Below are 17541 nucleotides of genomic sequence, written 5' to 3'. Positions count from 1 at the left end.
GACAGATGCTGCAAGGAAGCTGCCCATATAGGACATTGTCCCTGATGCTGCAATTCCATTTTAGAGTCTTGTGCCAACTGCAGACCATTGTAGCTTGCTATAATATTGGCAAAATCCCTTTATTAAACCTACATTCATGGAGAGCAATGTGTACATAATTCCTTATTTTAATCTAGAATTCACATACGATTGCTAACAAAATATCACCCAAGTTTGCCCGTAACCAAATTTACACAAATTATGGAATAAAGGTCAACGAACAAGACACAGTCTAATTATTTGTATGCTCAATGACACTGACCTGGAATTGGGGTTTGGGGGAGAGTGTTTGCGGGGATCTGATCACTTTTTGCAGGAGATTTGTCTGCTTCCTTGCTGCTGTTGTGCACCCAGGTACAAGTGCGCACACAGCTCAAAAATCCAGCACATAAAATATCTGACTAATGTCTCAAGCCCTTTTTAAAACAATACTTCAGTTTTGCTGGGTAAGAAATTAGTTAACAGAGATTCATACACCATATCCTAATCATGGTTTGTAGAGCGAGTGATTTTTGCAGTGACATAAGAACAAATGTGACCGGTGTTCTTGTTCCTCTTGAGTATGGCTCTCCTTTGCCTCTCCTTTCTCTTCCTCCTTTTTTCCTCTCCATCTGTCAACATCCAAACAGAGTTAAAATTCAAGAATTCTGCTATTCTTTGTTTCTGGACTTGAGTCCACTAACATAGACAGAACTATGGATGTTGAAGGAGTTCAGCAGAAGACACTCTGATGATATTTTAAAATGGAAAAGCTACAGAACAGTGAGGGAGAGGTACTGTTCCCTACAAATCTGAACATATGGGATATAAGTAAAACCTACCAGCTCTGGGACATATCTGAAAAACTTCTGGAGAAAGATGAATGAGCCTCATGACTCAACAGGGGATGAGGGGAGGCCAATTATGCATTTTACATGACATGAACAAGTATACCTGAGAGTGCTTATTATCTGATTGTTTTGATACATCTATTTCTGTCTCGCTAAATCTTTGGGTGGCAGTTTTTAGTGTTGGTTCCATTAATTACTGATTTTACTTGATTAGAGTAGTTATGTGATGCATGGTAATTTCAGTTTTTCTTAACATCTGCAGAACTTTCTTCAGCTTTGGAACCTAATAAAGGTGACCATTTTTTTTTGCAACAGGCCATTCGGCTTTGTGTATTGATCTCTGATCTCTCATAGAAGGAAATCTTAGAACATTATTGTGCTTTGGATTACCTACCTTTAGTTATAACCAGTTCCTGGTTCTAAGCCAGGAAGGAGACTGTTCAGGTCTGCTTCTGGCTCCACCATGTATTACAGCATCTAGGACTGGGCAGTGTCTTTGGCAGATCCCTATATGGGTACTAAAAATACATTGGGGCACCCATCCTTAGCTTAACCAAGCCTGCCTTGGAACCAGTAGAGCACTTGGGTCCAATGGAGCAGTTGGCCCAGCATTTCACAAGGTCTCAGTAAATACACCATGTACTACAGCATCTAGGACTGGGCAGTGTCTTTGGCAGATCCCTATATGGGTACTAAAAATACATTGGGGCACCCATCCTTAGCTTAACCAAGCCTGCCTTGGAACCAGTAGAGCACTTGGGTCCAATGGAGCAGTTGGCCCAGCATTTCACAAGGTCTCAGTAAATACAGCTTTGATTCCTCCCATCTTGGCAGGAACAGCTTCAGCTAAGGGTTAAGCCATCCATCACCTACACTTAGTGGTGTGAGAGGTTTGTTTTCTGGCCACATTGTGACTGTGATTTGTCACCTATCAGACACTGTGGACAGTAAGATAGTATAGCCAGAGCATTTCAGCCAATGCCACACTAACTCCCTGAGATTCATCCTATTCGCCTCTGGGGTCCAGAACTCTTTCCAATTTCCAGAAGTATTCCATGGGTGCACCCCCTTCTGTTCCATAGTCACATAATCAGTAAAACTCAACCTTACCGCTGGGCAGCAAGTGTTCCATTCCATGTCTAGCTGCCGTGGCTATTCTTCCTGAATGGTTCAGTGTCTGTGTATAGACCAGACCCTCGGTAGAATTTGCAAATTATACAAAATTACTAAAGATAGGTTATACCCAGGCAGACCACGAAGAGCTACAAAAGGATCTCTCAAAACTGGGTGACTGGGCAACAAAATGGCAGATGAAATTTAATGTTGATAAATGCAAAGTAATGCACATTGGAAAGCATAATCCCAACTATACATATAAAAGGATGGGGTTTAAATTAGTTGTTACCACTCAAGAAAGAGATCTTGGAGTCATTGTGGATAGTTCTCTGAAAACATCCACTCAATGCGCAGCGGGAGTCAAAAAAGAGAACAGAATGCGGGGAATAATTAAGAAAGGGATAGATAATAGGACAGAAAATATCATGTTGCATCTATATAAATCCATGGTACGCCCACATCTTGAATACTGCGTGCAGATGTTGTCACCCCATCTCAAAAAAGAAATAGTGGAATTGGAAAAGGTTCAGAAAAGGGCAACAAAAATTATTAGGGGTATGGAACAGCTTCCATATGAGGAGATGTTTCAGAGTAACAGCCGTGTTAGTCTGTATTCGCAAAAAGAAAAGGAGTACTTGTGGCACCTTAGAGACTAACCGATAAGACTGGGACTTTTCAGCTTGGAAAAGATACGGCTAAGGGGAGATATGATTGAGGGCTATAAAATCATGACTGGTGTAGAGAAAGTAGATAAGGAAGTGCTGTTTACTACTTCTCATAACACAAGAACTAGGGATCACCAAATGAAATTAATAGGCAGCAGGTTTAAACCAAATAAAAGGAAGTATTTCTTCACACAATGCACAGTCAATCTGTGGAACTCCTTGCCAGAGGATGTTGTGAAGGCCAAGACCATAACAGGGTTCAAAAAAGAACTAGATAAATTCATGGAGGATAGGTCCATCAACGGCTCTTAGCCAGAATGGACAGGGATGGTGTCCCTAGTCTCTGTCTGCCAGAAGCTGAGAATGAGCAACGGGATGGATCACTTGATGATTACCTGTTCTGTTCATTCCCCCTGGGGCACCTGGCATTGGCCACTGTCAGGATACAGGATACTGGGCTTGATGGACCTTTGGTCTGACCCAGTAGGGCCATTCTTATGTTCTTATATTAACTTTTGGGGCACAGTGATTTTCCTAGTGGTCGAGGCAGTCAACCATATGGAGCATCTGGGCTAACCCACTCCTTCCCCTAGGAATAAGGACTCGAGGAGACTAACCTTCTTCGGTAGAAAAATTTATTCGTCCTCAAGTTTCCAGCTGAGGGTGGCAAACCACCAAGTCCTGGTGGGCAGATATGACTTCAGTTTGTGGGGCTCAATGCCAACGTTTGTGGACTCCCTCCAGGAGCATGAGAGGAAGGAGTTTAAGGCCCTGGTAGAGGAGGGCACAGCTGCCACCACAGCAGCCCTTCAGGCAGCCTCCGATGCCACGGATACGGGCTGCAAAAACTATGGCCTCTGCAGTGTCCATGAGAAGGGCATTGTGGCTCCTGTTATCTGGGTTGTCCAGCGAGGCACAGAGCTCCCTGCAGGACCTCCCATTCGACACCAAGGCCCTGTTCACGGAACAAACAGACGTGAAGTTACACAGTCTCAGGGATTCCCACACGACATTAAAGGCTCTTGGTCTCTATGTCCCGGCCCCGGCCAGGACCAAGTTCAAGCTGCAGCAGGCCCCAAGTCAGGCCACCGACTCCAGATACGAGCCCCTTAAAAAAAATCAGGAGACTATAAGAAGCTCCCACAGTGGCAGTCTCGGCCTGGGCCCTCCAAGGACAAGCAGGTGGGTAAGTGTCAGTTTTGATGGGACGCCCAGGGACGACTTACCAATTTGTACCAGGGATCCACCCGACCTACCTTTCTCCAACCATCTATGTACTTTCCTCCCAGATTTCAGAGTGGTAGCCGTGTTAGTCCGTATCAGCAAAACGAATGAGGAGGACTTGTGGCACCTTGGAGACTAGCAAATTTATTTGATCATAAGTTTTCATGGGCTAAAACCCACTTCATTGGATGCCTGCAGTGGAAAATACAGTAGGAAGATGTGTATATATACACAGAGAACATGAACAAATGCATGTTGCCATACCCACTATAACGAGCATGATCAATTAAGGTGGGCTATTCTCAACAGGAGAAAAAAAAACCTTTTGTAGTGATAATCAGGATGGCCCATTTCCAACAGTTGATAAGAAGGTGTGAGTAACAGTAGGGGGAAAAATAAACATGGGGAAATAGTTTTACTGTGTGTAATGACCCATCCACTCACAGTCTTTATTCAAGCCTAATTTAATGGTGTCCAGTTTGCAAATTAATTCCAATTCAGCAGTCTCTCGTTGGAATCTGTTTTTGAAGGTTTTTTTGTTGTAATATTGCAATTTTTAGGTCTGTAATCGAGTGACCAGGGAGGTTGAAGTGTTGTCTGACTGGTTTTTGAATGTTATAATTCTTGACGTCTGATTTGTGTCCATTTATTCTTTGGACACAAATAAATGGACACATCATATCTCTCAATTACAGACCTAAAAGTCGCAATATTACAACAACAAAAAAACTTCAAAAACAGACTCCAAGGAGAGACTGCTGAATTGGAATTAATTTGCAAACTGGATACAATTAAATTAGGCTTGAATAAAGACTGGGAGTGGATGGGTCATTACACACAGTAAAACTGTTTCCCCTTGTTTATTTCCCCCTACACACACTGTTACTCTCACCTTGTCAACTGCTGGAAATGGGCCATCCTGATTCTCACTACAAAGGTTTTTTTTCTCCTGCTGATAATTGCCTACCTTAGACTCCTAGAATATCGGCATTGGCAGGGACCGCAGGGGCAGTGGAGGTGGTACCGGCGGAGTTCAGATACAAAGGGTTCTACTCCCACTATTTCCTTATCCCGAAGGCCAAGGGGGGCTCAGGCCCACCCTGGACCTGTGAGGCCTGAACCAGTACATGGTAAAGCTCAAGCTTCACATGGTCTCTCTGGCCTCCATCATTCCCACCCTGGATCCCGGAGACTGGTACGCCGCCCTCGATCTCCAGGACGCGTACTTCCACATTCACATATTCGAGGGCCACAGGCGTTTCCTCCACTTCATGGTAGGACAGGAACACTACCAGTTCACCGTCCTCCTGTTTAGCCTCTCAACGGCTCCCAAGGTCTTCACAAAGTGTATGTCTATGGTAGCGGCCTATCTCAGGCATCGTGGGGTCCAGATTTTTCCCTACCTCGACGACTGGCTGGTCAAAGGCAGCTCCAGATCACAGGTACAGGACCACGTAGCGCTCCTCCTGTCCACATGCACCACACTGGGGCTGCTGGTAAACAGCCCCAAACCCCCATTGCAGCGAATAGCATTCATTGGTGCGATTCTCGACGCAACATCGGCCAGAGCCTCCCTCCCACTGGACAGGTTCGACACCTTGAGGGAGCTCATCGGTGTGGTCACAAGGTTTCCCGTGATGACCACCAGGGCATGCCTCCAACTCCTGGGCCATATGTCAGTGTGCACGTATGCCTCAACCACTGCCAACCCGTCTGGCCACTGCCAACCCGCCCGGACCTTGTCTATCAGGACCAAAGTTGCTGCCTCCACCCCAACCTAGCAGCCTTCCACCGCATGGCAGTGTTGCTCAGTGGTTAGGCCAGGAGGAGAGGACCTGCTTGGAGAGAGTCCAGCGTGTCCTCCTGGAGAGCAGGAGGCTCTCCACACGCCAGGCCTAACTGGCAAAATGGTCTCGGTTTTCCCAGTGGCTGCCCCGATCCATCTTATTCTGGATTACCACCTCCATCTCAGAGCCCAGGGCCTAGCGCCATCAGAGTGCATCTGGCAGCTATATCAGCCTTCCACCCGCCAGTACAGGGCCACACAATATTCTCTCATGCCATGACCAGTTGAGTCCTTAAGGGCTTGGACCACCTCTTTCCTTATGTTAGACCCCCCGGTCACTCAGTGGGACCTGAACTTGGTTCTGGCCTGGCTAACAGGACCTCCATTTGAGCCCCTTGCTACATGCTCCTGGTCCCACCTCTTCGGGAAAGTAGCCTTTCTTGTAGCAATCACATCTGCTAGAATGGTCTCGGAGCTCCGAGCCCTGACCTCTGAACCCCTGTACACCGTGTTTGCCGGGGGGGGAATAGCTCAGTGGTTTAAGCATTGGCCTGCTACACCCAGGGTTGTGAGTTCAGTCCTTGAAGGGGCCATTTAGGGATCGGGAGAGTTTGGGATTGGTCCTGCTTTGAGCAGGGGGTTGGACTAGATGACTTCCTGAGGTCCCTTCCAACCCTGATATTCTATGGTTCTATGATAAGGTCCAGCTCCACCCACACCCTTAGTTCCTCCTTAAGGCAGTCTCCGCCTATCATATGGGCCAGGACATCTCCCTGCCGGTCCTCTGCCCCAACCCCACCCGTCTAGTGAGGAGCGCCGCCTCCACATGCTAGATATGAGAGGGGCCCTGGCTTTTTACCTAGAATGGATTAAACCGTTCAGGAAGTCTACACAGCTGTTCATCACAACGGCCGAATGCATGAAGGGCCAGTCTCCACTCAACGGCTCTCCAGCTATTCACTTCCTGTATCCGTACTTGTTTCGACCTGTCTCGACAAGGGCGCAAGCCTCATGGGCTGCCTTTCTGGCTCATGTCCCTATTCAGGACATTTGTAAGGCTGCCAGGTGGTCGTCGGTCAACACAGTCATCTCGCGTTATGCGATAGTCTCCCAGGCCAGGGAGGATGCCGGGTTCGGCAGGGCAGTGCTCAGTCCCGAGTGTCTGTGAACTCCTACCCACCTCCAACAGATTTAGCTTGGAATCATGTATTGTGGAATACACATGAGCAAGCAGTAAAAGAAAAGACATCTCAAAGAGCACCAGCTACGGAAAAGGCAACTGCGTTGCTCATGTCCTTTCCACAACCCGCCCTCCTTCCCCTCTGTTGGAGTTGTCCGGTAAGAAGGAGCTGAGGGTGTGGGGAGTGTGCAGCGCCCCTTATACCGGGCCAGGGAGCTGCCACTCCAGGGGTCGCTAGGGGCGCTCCCCTACGGGTACTGCTTGGGGAAAAACTTCCAGCACCGGTGCACAGGGGGAGCACGCACACCTACTGTGGAATGGACACGAGCAACACATCTCAAAGAACACCAGTTACAGAAAAGGGAACTGTCTTTTATCGCCCCTCTCTGCACCCAGTCCTACAGTCTTCTGCCTTTTGTCCGCCAGCCAGCAGCCATTGATGCCCCAGTAAGCACAGTGCAGAATCTGGAGAAGACGCTGCAAAGCCTCTGCTCAAGTGGTGTCATGACTTGCAAATGGACACATGGGAAGCTGATGCAGCAGGGAGGGTGGAATGGGGACAAGGATGTTGTGGCTGCTTAAGGATAGGCCTGAGCGGGCCATGGAGGAGGGGGAAGGTACCCCATCACATGTCACGACACGGGGGGAGAGCAGCTCTGCAGCCCCAGTGCTTCCCCTCGTTGGGTGGGGAGTGGGCCCAGCCTCTTCTCTCCACCTTCCTGCAAGCCTGTAAGGTGGCCCAGCAACAGGGCGTGGACAAGGGGCCACCAAGGCACCAGTCACAGGTCAGTCCCTGCTGTGCTGGGGCATCAGTGCCCCTTGCTCGGAGCAGACGGTCAGGGGCCAGCGTTGCTCCTGGAGTGGAACATGCCCATGTTGACAATGGTGTCTGTGCCTTTCCTCTGGGCGGAAAGTGTGCAGGGCTCCGACCTACCCCTCCACCTTCAGTGCTAGCTGGTTCTTACCGCTGTGGGCAAAAGAGCCCAAGGTTTCCACAGTCACCAGTTCCCCTCGCAGCTTTGCGGAAAGTGAATTTCAGGCACGTGCACAGGAATTCGCAGCTAGAGTGTAACTGGGCCCGTGCACGACTCCTGGCCAAGAAGGGCTCGGGGAAGCTGAGAAGGACCAAACCAGAGAAGCTACCAGTCCTAGCACCTAAATACCACAGCTCTGCCCATGTGCCATGCAGCTGGGGGAGCACACCTACAACGTCCCTGGGGAATAAACCTCAGGGACACATCCCAGGCTGCTCCTGGCCCTGCTGCACACAGAAAGGCCGTGTTCGGTGACCAGCCAGCCGGGCAGGCTCCATGCTGTTCCAGCAGTGCCATTCCGGCCACGCTGCTCAGCGTATGAGTGTTCATAAAGGTGACGCCATAACCCCTGCTTTTCCCACAGCTTATCATGCTGCCGTTTTCCATGTGCCATTAACTCCCCTTTTCCGCCCAGTGCTTCTAAAGTAGCCTGTGAACAAGACGAAGGATTGGTCTCAGCACTCCCCAGGCTGCCGACCCTGGTTTCCTCTCCCACATCCCACCGCTTGCAGGGCTGAGCTAGCGACTAATCTGGCCGCTCCAGTTTGGTGCCTACAGGGTTGTCTACACACCCGTGCCCCAGTTTAGTTAAACTGATACAAGCTGTGTAGTTGTTTCAAATGGGTGATTTCCGTTTAGCGCAAACCAACTCATAATTAACTTAAGCTAAATTAAAGTAAGCCTAGTGTGAGCTGAAATAATGATCAGTGTAGCCTTTTGCACTGCTTTAACTGTATCAATTCCTCTTCTCCCTTACCACTAGTGTAAACCAAGCTCCACGGGTGCCCATCAGGCAGCTCGGAGGCTGTGGTGGTCTTTCCACAGCTGAAGGGCCGTGGGGGGAGTAGCAGAACTGCTCACAGCTGTGTCGTAAGCAGCTTTCCACCGGCCATCCCAATGACTCAGGGCCGGCTTCTGTGGCAGGGCTGAGCTCTGCCCTTGTCTGCTCTGGCCCGGCTGCACTCCCTGTCAGCGATGGGGTGCTGTTGGAGGTCAGGGTGTGAATAACTACAACTAACCATGTAACTGATTAAAATTCTATCAGTTACATAGTTAAACGTTTAACCGGGGAACTGGGGGTGCTGCAGCACCCTCACGTTTTAGGTGGGGCTCCACTGGGGATTGAGGCTGCTGGCCCCACGCCCAGGGCTCTGCTACCTACAGCCGGGTCCCGGCCCAGTGCAAGTGAGTGAGGGTGGGGGAGAGCGAGCCACCGAGGGAGGGGGAACGTAGTGAGTGGGGGGTGGGTCCTTGGGGAAGGGGTGGGGCTAGGGTGTTCGGTTTTGTGCCAACAGAAAGTTGGCAACCCCACTGCTGCCCCCCCCCAACCCGGGGCTCTGCACAGCGGAGAGATAGGACCCCGGCCTCAGGCAGCAGAGCCCTGGACATGGAATGGCAGCTGGGACCCCAGGCACACCGGGATGCCAGGCGTGGGGCAGCAGCTGGGACCCCGGGCACGCCTGGATGCCAGGCGTGGGGCGGCAGCTGGGACCCTGGGCGGAGTTTAATCATTCACAAAAACTGATAAGTATCAAGAGTATCAGTTAACCAGTTAAACTTTGACATCCCTAGTTGAAGGGTGATATCTGCAGCAGCCTCCAGGGGACTAAATCCTCGGGAGGGAAGCAGGCTAATCTCCAGCGCTAGACAGCCATAGCCCTTGAGAAAGTTGTCCCTGGTTTCCTCTGCCACCTGTAGGGCCAGTTCTTACTCCCCTCGTGCAAGGAGCAGGTGGGGAAAACGCAGCTGTGTGCTCATCACCTGTGCCTCTGGCCTGGGCTGCTAGCAGGGAAAATAAACCCTCCCACCCCCTGCCCCTGGCCAATGCTGGAGCTGATTGCGAAGGATTGGATGCTTGCTCAGCTGGATTCTCAGACTGGACCCCTGACTTGTGAGCCAGAGTTCGAGTTACGAAAGCCTCACCCTCTGCCACTGTTCCCTATGCATCAGCATTTCATCATCCCAGCTGGCACAACGGGCCTTCAGGCAGGGGCTGGCCAGCTGGAGTGTCATAGAATAGACAGGTTTCAGAGCAGCAGCCGTGTCAGTCTGCAGCCGTAAAAAGAACAGGAGGACTTGTGGCACCTTAGAGACTAACCAATTTGTTAGAGCATAAGCTTTCGTGAGCTACAGCTCACTTCATCGGATGCATGCCGTGGAAAATACAGTGAGGAGATTTATATACACACAGAACATGAAACAGTGGGTGTTACCATACACACTGTAACCAGAGTGATCAGTTAAGGTGAGCTGTTACCAGCAGGAGAGCGGAGGGGGAAACCTTTTGCAGTGATAATCAAGGTGGGCCATTTCCAGCAGTTGACAAAAACATCTGAGGAACGGTGTGGGGAGGGGGAATAAACATGGGGAAATAGTTTTACTTTGTGTCATGACCCATCCACTCCCAGTCTCTATTCAAGCCTAAATTAATTGTATCCAGTTTGCAAATTAAGTCCAATTCAGCAGTCTCTCCTTGGAGTCTGGTTTTGAAGTTTTTTTGTTGAAGAATTGCCACTTTTAGAACCAGAGAGATTGAAGTGTTCAGTGACTAGTTTTTGAATGTTATAATTCTTGACGTCTGACAGACATTTCTGATCTACTTACACATTTGGAGTTTCAGATAAGTAGGGCTGAAGTAGGATTTGATGTTTGTTCATACTTTTGTTTTAAAGCTGCTTAAAGCATCGCTGCTCTGTGTCTCCCCTCTTTCCCGGAGAACCACAACACACAGACAAAGGGAAGTTTTTTCCCCATTTTAAAAAGTTCTAGCCCTCCCATTGGCTCTTTTGGTCAGGTGCCCACTCCTTTCCCTTTACCTGGGGAACTTTAACCCCTAACAGGTTAAGCAGCCACCAAGTTATAGCTAACTGGCTGGCTGCATGTCCCTAAAAGGGACCCTCCCCGCCCCCGCTCTTCATTTATCATAGCAGCTAAGGACTGGGCTGGATTGGAGGGGGCTGCCTGGCAAATAGGGGTTCAGAGCTGGCAGCAGGAGCAAGGGGGATTGGAGTTGACTGGGACACAGGGGGCTGTGTGAAAGCGGGGGGGGGGGGAATAAGAGAAAAGCTACATGGAAGTGGGTGACAGTGCTGGTATTTTTCTCCAAGCACCAGCTCCTGGAGCCAGGTGATTATGGGAATCTCGCTGCTCGCAGTTTAAAACAGCTGCTGTGTTGCGTGAGTGCAGAGCAAGGATTGACCCTGGGCTTAGAAACCAGGAGGCAAATGAACCAGCCCAGCACTGCTTACTGGTGTTTAACTCATGATTTTTAGTCCAATATCAGGAGGAATAGCTCAGTGGTTTGAGCATTGGCCGGCTAAACCCAGGGTTGTGAGTTCAATCCTTGAGGGGGCCATTTAGGGATTGGTCCTGCTTTAAGCAGGGGGTTGGACTAGATGACCTCCTGAGGTCCCTTCCAACCCTGATATTCTATGATTGTTTGTGGCCTGATGTGTGGCCCTTAACTGCTTGGGGCTGGTCAGGCCTAAGAGCCCAGGGCAGGCGATGCCTTCCACCACTCCTGGAAGGCCCAGAGCCGCTTCCTGGGAGGGATGAATGAGAGGGACCTGCTTGTTCTGCCCATTAACCATCACCCAGCTCCCCACTGCCCCCTCCCCCATTTGAGAGCGCACTGCCAGGGATGTGGTCTGCTCCCTGCAGTGACACAGGCTCTGTGCACCAGGGGTGTGCCCTCTGCTGCGTTAAGCTTCAGCTGCCCTTGTTGGGGCAGGTGTCTGTCTATGAGGTGGCATTAGGGTGAGCACCCGCCACCCCTGGATTTTGGACAAGCTGCTTTGTGCCTCAGTTTCCCCACCCATGTCTAAGGTCTAATGCCCATGTCCCTGGCATGACAGGCTGTATTCATCAGTGGCTGCAGTGTGCTGGAAATATACTGCAGCATTTACCAGGGTGCTGGCACCCCCATGAGAGACATTCCCTTGCTCCACAGTGCTGCCGCAGGGTTCCTCCGCCTGCGAGCACCCTGCCCCAGCCATTCCTGGCCTCCCCCCGACCAGGGCTGTTACTGGGGAGCTGGGATGTCTAGCACTGGCTTGGAGCGCTGGGTGTCTGTGCAGCATCCAGGGCTTGACTGGTGAACCTTTATCGGGGCTGCGACTATCCCTCAACGGGAGCCAGATCACAGGCGTCTGAAGGGAAGAAAGCCACTTTGGCCTCAGGCAGAAATGCGGACTTCTCCAGCCTGACCGGGGGAGGGATAGCTCAGTGGTTTGAGCATTGGCCTGCTAAACCCAGGGTTGTGAGTTCAATCCTTGAGGGGGCCATTTAGGGATCTGGAGCAAAAAATTGGGGATTGGTCCTGCTTTGAGAAGGGGGGTTGGACTCGATGACCTCCTGAGGTCCCTTCCAACCCTGATATTCTATGACCCTCCTGCTCCCAGTGCGGGCCCAGGGTTACTGCTCCTGCCAGCTCCCCCCAGCCAGTGCCCACTTTCCCCCCCTCCAGGAATGGCCCAGGCTCCCTGCACAAAAGGGGTTCATTTGGAGGCCTTGCAATAGGGTTTCTAATTTCTCCCAGTCTCATTCGGACTCGTGATTTTTGCACGTTCCTCCCTCTGCACCGGTCTCCTCAGCGCCCAGCCCCCGCACTGCCCCAAGAGGCCTCTGCCAAGCTGACCCCTGATTGCACTGGCTCTGGAGTAGCTCCAGCACCAGCCGGGCGGTAAACCCCCGGGAACGGTGCCTCAGACCCAGCCAGCCGGCCTGACACGCGCGGCCATGCAAACACGCGGCTAAGAGCTCCCGGGCCAGGCTGGGAAGGGGGAAGCGGCGCAGCCTGGAGCCCCGGCCCGCCTGGCCAATGTGCCTGTGGCAAGCATCTAGCACACGAACTCATCGCTTTGCTAAGCTGACTCTTCCCAGTCTTGCTAATTGCCCTGCTACGGCAGCTGGGCCGTGCCCCAAGCACGGGCATCACACGGCTTTGCGCCTTTTCCAGTTCTAACACAGGGCGTCAGTTGAGGGGACCAGGCCGGCAGGTAGTAGTCAAGGTTTTATAGCGGGGCAGCACACTCCTGTCTGCTTTTATTCACTCGCTCTTTCCCAGTGGGGCCTAACTTTCTGGTAGTGGGTTTGCCTGCTGCTCACCAGTGGCTGTTTTCAGGAAAATGCTCCCCGCTGACTGCAAGAGCTCTGGAGAGTTGGGATTAGTTTTTCCAGCATGCATTACTTTGCACTTAGCAACGCTGAAGTAAGTTCAGCTGCCATTTTTTGTTGCCCAGTCACCCACGTGCGTGAGAGCTCAGTTTTCGACTGAACCATCTTGAGTAATTGTCTATCGGCTACAAATTTTGCCACTTCACCGTTTACACCTTTTCCCAGACCATTTACGTATATGTCGAACAGCATGGGTCCCAGTACAGCTCTGGAGGGGACACCTCTCTTTCCACTGTGTTAGTTATACCCTTTGTTTCCTAGCATCTAACAAGTTACTGAGCCATGACAGACCTTCCCTCTTAGCCCATGACAGTTTACTTTGCTTAAGTGCCTTTAGAGAAGGACCTCTTCAAAGGCTTTCTGAAAATCCAAGTACATTAGATCACCTGGCTCATCTTCGGCCACAGGCTTATTGTTATTATTATTCTGTTAAGCTTGGCTTAACAGTGAAATCTTTGCTGATCTTAAACACAAAAAAGAAGCTTACAAGAAGTGGAAGATTGGACAAAGGACCAGGGAAGAGTATAAAAATATTGCTCGGGAATGCAGGAGTGAAATCAGGAAGGCCAAATCACACCTGGAGTTGCAGCTAGCAAGAGATGTTAAGAGTAACAAGAAGGGTTTCTTCAGGTATGTTAGCAGCAAGAAGAAAGTCAAGGAAAGTGTGGGCCCCTTACTGAATGAGGGAGGCAACCTAGTGACAGAGGATGTGGAAAAAGCTAATGTACTCAATGCTTTTTTTGCCTCTGTCTTCACAAACAAGGTCAGCTCCCAGACAACTGCACTGGGCAGCACAGCACGGGGAGGAGGTGACCAGCCCTCTGTGGAGAAAGAAGTGGTTCGGGACGATTTAGAAAAGCTGGACGAGCACAAGTCCATGGGGCCGGATGCGCTGCATCCGAGAGTGTGAAAGGAGTTGGCGGATGTGATTGCAGAGCCATTGGCCATTATCTTTGAAAACTCGTGGCGATCGGGGGAAGTCCCGGATGACTGGAAAAAGGCTAATGTAGTGTCCATCTTTAGAAAAGGGAAGAAGGAGGATCCTGGGAACTACAGACCAGTCAGCCTCACCTCAGTCCCTGGAAAAATCATGGAGCAGGTCCTCAAGGAATCAATTCTAAAGCACTTAGAGGAGAGGAAAGTGATCAGGAACAGCCAGCATGGATTCACCAAGGGCAAGTCATGCCTGACTAATCTAATTGCCTTCTATGACGAGATAACTGGCTCTGTGGATGAGGGGAAAGCGGTGGATGTGTTGTTCCTTGACTTTAGCAAAGCTTTTGACATGGTCTCCCACAATATTCTTGTCAGCAAGTTAAAGAAGTATGGGCTGGATGAATGGACTATAAGGTGGATAGAAAGTTGGCTAGATTGTCAGGCTCAATGGGTAGTGATCAATGGCTCCATGTCTAGTTGGTAGCCGGTATCAAGTGGAGTGCCCCAGGGGTCGGTCCTGGGGCCGGTTTTGTTCAATATCTTCATAAATGATCTGGAGGATGGTGTGGATTGCACCCTCAGCAAGTTTGCAGATGACACTAAACTGGGAGGAGAGGTAGATACGCTGGAGAGTAGGGACAGGATAAAGAGGGACCTAGACAAATTAAAGGATTGGGCCAAAAGAAATCTGATGAGGTTCAACAAGGATAAGTGCAGGGTCCTGCACTTAGGACGGAAGAACCCAATGCACAGCTACAGACTAGGGACCGAATGGCTAGGCAGCAGTTCTGCAGAAAAGGACCTAGGGTTACAGTGGACAAGAAGCTGGATCTGAGTCAACAGTGTGCCCTTGTTGCCAAGAAGGCCAATGGCATTTTGGGATGTATAAGTAGGGGCATTGCCAGCAGATTGAGGGACATGATCGTTCCCCTCTATTCAACATTGGTGAGGCCTATCTGGAGTACTGTGTCCAGTTTTGGGCCCCACACTACAAGAAGGATGTGGAAAAATTGGAAAACATCCAGCGGAGGGCAACAAAAATGATTAGGGGACTGGAACACATGACTTATGAGGAAAGGCTGAGGGAACTGGGATTGTTTAGTCTGCGGAAGAGAAGAACGAGGGGGGATTTGATAGCTGCTTTCAACTACCTGAAAGGGGGTTCCAAAGAAGATGGATCTAGACTGTTCTCAGTGGTAGCATATGACAGAACAAGGAGTAATGGTCTCAAGTTGCAGTGGGGGAGGTTTAGGTTGGATATTAGGAAAAACTTTCACTGGAATGCGTTCCCTAGGTAGGTGGTGGAATCTCCTTCCTTAGAAGTTTTTAAGGTCAGGCTTGACAAAGCCCTGACTGGGATGATTTAGTTGGGGATCGGTCCTGCTTTGAGCAGGGGGTTGGACAAGATGACCTCCTGAGGTCCCTTCCAACCCTGAGATTGTAGGATTCCCTCAAAGGACTCTAGTAGATTGGTGAAGCTTTACAAAAGCCGTGTTGGCACTGCTTCAGCGTAGCATTCATTGATGTAGGTGATGGTTTGGTTTTGTTCTTTAATATAATGTCTCCCAATGAGCCTGGTACTGAAGTGAGACTCACCAGCCTGTAACTGCCAGGATTGCCTCTGGAGCCTTTTTTAAAGCTCAGCATTTGATTAGCGAGCTGCCAGTCGTCTGGTACATGTGATTTAAGTGATAGGTTACATGCCACAGTTAGTAATTCTGCAATTTCATAGTTGAGTTCCTTCAAAACTCTTGGGTGAATCCCCTCTGGGCCTGGTGACGTACTACTGTTTAGTTTGGCAATTTGTTCCAAAACTACTTCTACTGGCACCTCAAATTGAGCCAGTTCCTCCGAACTGGCAGTAAAAACAATGACTCCGGTGGTGATTCCTGCTCCCCACCCATAGCTTCTGCAGTGAAGCCTGCTGCAAATAATTATTTGTGGTCTCTAGCAAATTGCTGTTCACATTCCTTCCTGGCCTGCCTAATTGTACTTTAACACTTGACTTGCCAGAGTTCATGCTCCTTTCTATTTTCCTCAGTGGGATTTGACTTCCAGTTTTTTAAAGGATGCCTTTTTGCCCCAAACTGCCTGTTGTACTCTGTTTAGCCGTTGGGGCATGTTTTGGTCCTCTTATTTGCGGTATACATTTAGTTTGAGCCTGTCATGTGGTGTTTTTAAATAGGCTCCATTCAGTTTGCAGGCATTTCACCTTTGTACCTAGTCCTTTTCATTTGCATTTCACTGACTTGTGCAGTTCTTCTTTTTGAAGTTAAATGCTACTGTAGGTAGGTTTGTTTTATATGTTACCCCATACAACGGTATCACGTTTAATTACATTATGGTCACTATCAACAAGTTGGTCAGCTATATTCACCTCTGGGACCAGACCCTGTGGTCCACTTAGGGCTAAATCAAGAATTGCCTCTCCCCCGGTGGGTTCCAGGACTAGCTGCTCCAAGAAGCCGTCATTAACATGGTCTAGACCTTTTATCTCTGTATCCAGTCTTGAGGTGACATGTTCCCACTCCATAGGGGAAATCCCTGAGTATTATTGTTTTTCTGTTTTTGTAGCCTCTCTAATCTCCCTGAACATATCACAATCACCAGCCTGGTCAGGTGTTCGGCAGCATATTCCTACTGCTCTACTCTTCTTGTTCAAGCATGGACTGTCTAGCCATAGAAATTCATTTGTCATTTAACCCTATGTGACTATATACACACCCCACTCCTCCGTCAGCACACCCTACTGTCATTCTGAGAGATTTTGTACCGCTAGTACCATGGCTCATGGATTTCCCTCATTGCACCAGGTTTCAGCAATGCCTATATCTCAATATGTTTCAGAGCGGTAGCCGTGTTATCAGCAAAAATAATGAGGAGTCCTTGTGGCACCTTAGAGACTAATAAATTTATTTGGGCATAAGCTTGAAGTGGGTTCTAACCTTAGTCTCTAAGGTGCCACAAGGACTCCTCATTATATATCAATAGCCTCATTTAATGTCAAGCTCTATCTTAATATTTAGACTGCTAGCATTTGTACAGCGTGTCAATAGTGAATTGCTTATCTTTACATTATATTTAAATGGACTCTTTTTTGGTTAACTGTCCCTCACTAGTGCCTACCTGTCTTTACCCTCTTTACTAAGAGAGAGTTCCCTTTTAATCAGTCCTCCCCTAAGGGATGTCTCTGTGCAAACCATGCATTCCTCTGCACCTGTCGGCTTTTCCCTAGCCCTTAGTTTAAAAACTCCTCTATGTCAACACCCCTCTTTCGTATACCATTGGCTCATCCACGTATTGAGACTCTAGTTCTGCCTAACTGGCTTTGCACATGGAACTGGAAGCATTTTAGAAAATGCTACCATAGAGGTTATGGACTTTACTCTTACGTGGAAGCCTGAATTTGGCCTCCAGGACCTCTCTCGTACATGTAGGTACCGGCGATGTAGCACAACCACTGGCTACTCCCAGCACTGCACGTGTCATAAATAGAAAGGGAAGGGTAAACCCCTTTAAAATCCCTCCTGGCCAGAGGAAAAACCCTTTCACCTCT

Source organism: Lepidochelys kempii, chromosome 4 (genome assembly GCF_965140265.1).
Source record: "Lepidochelys kempii isolate rLepKem1 chromosome 4, rLepKem1.hap2, whole genome shotgun sequence".
NCBI lineage: Eukaryota > Metazoa > Chordata > Testudines > Cheloniidae > Lepidochelys > Lepidochelys kempii.
This window is presented reverse-complemented; position numbering follows the sequence as displayed.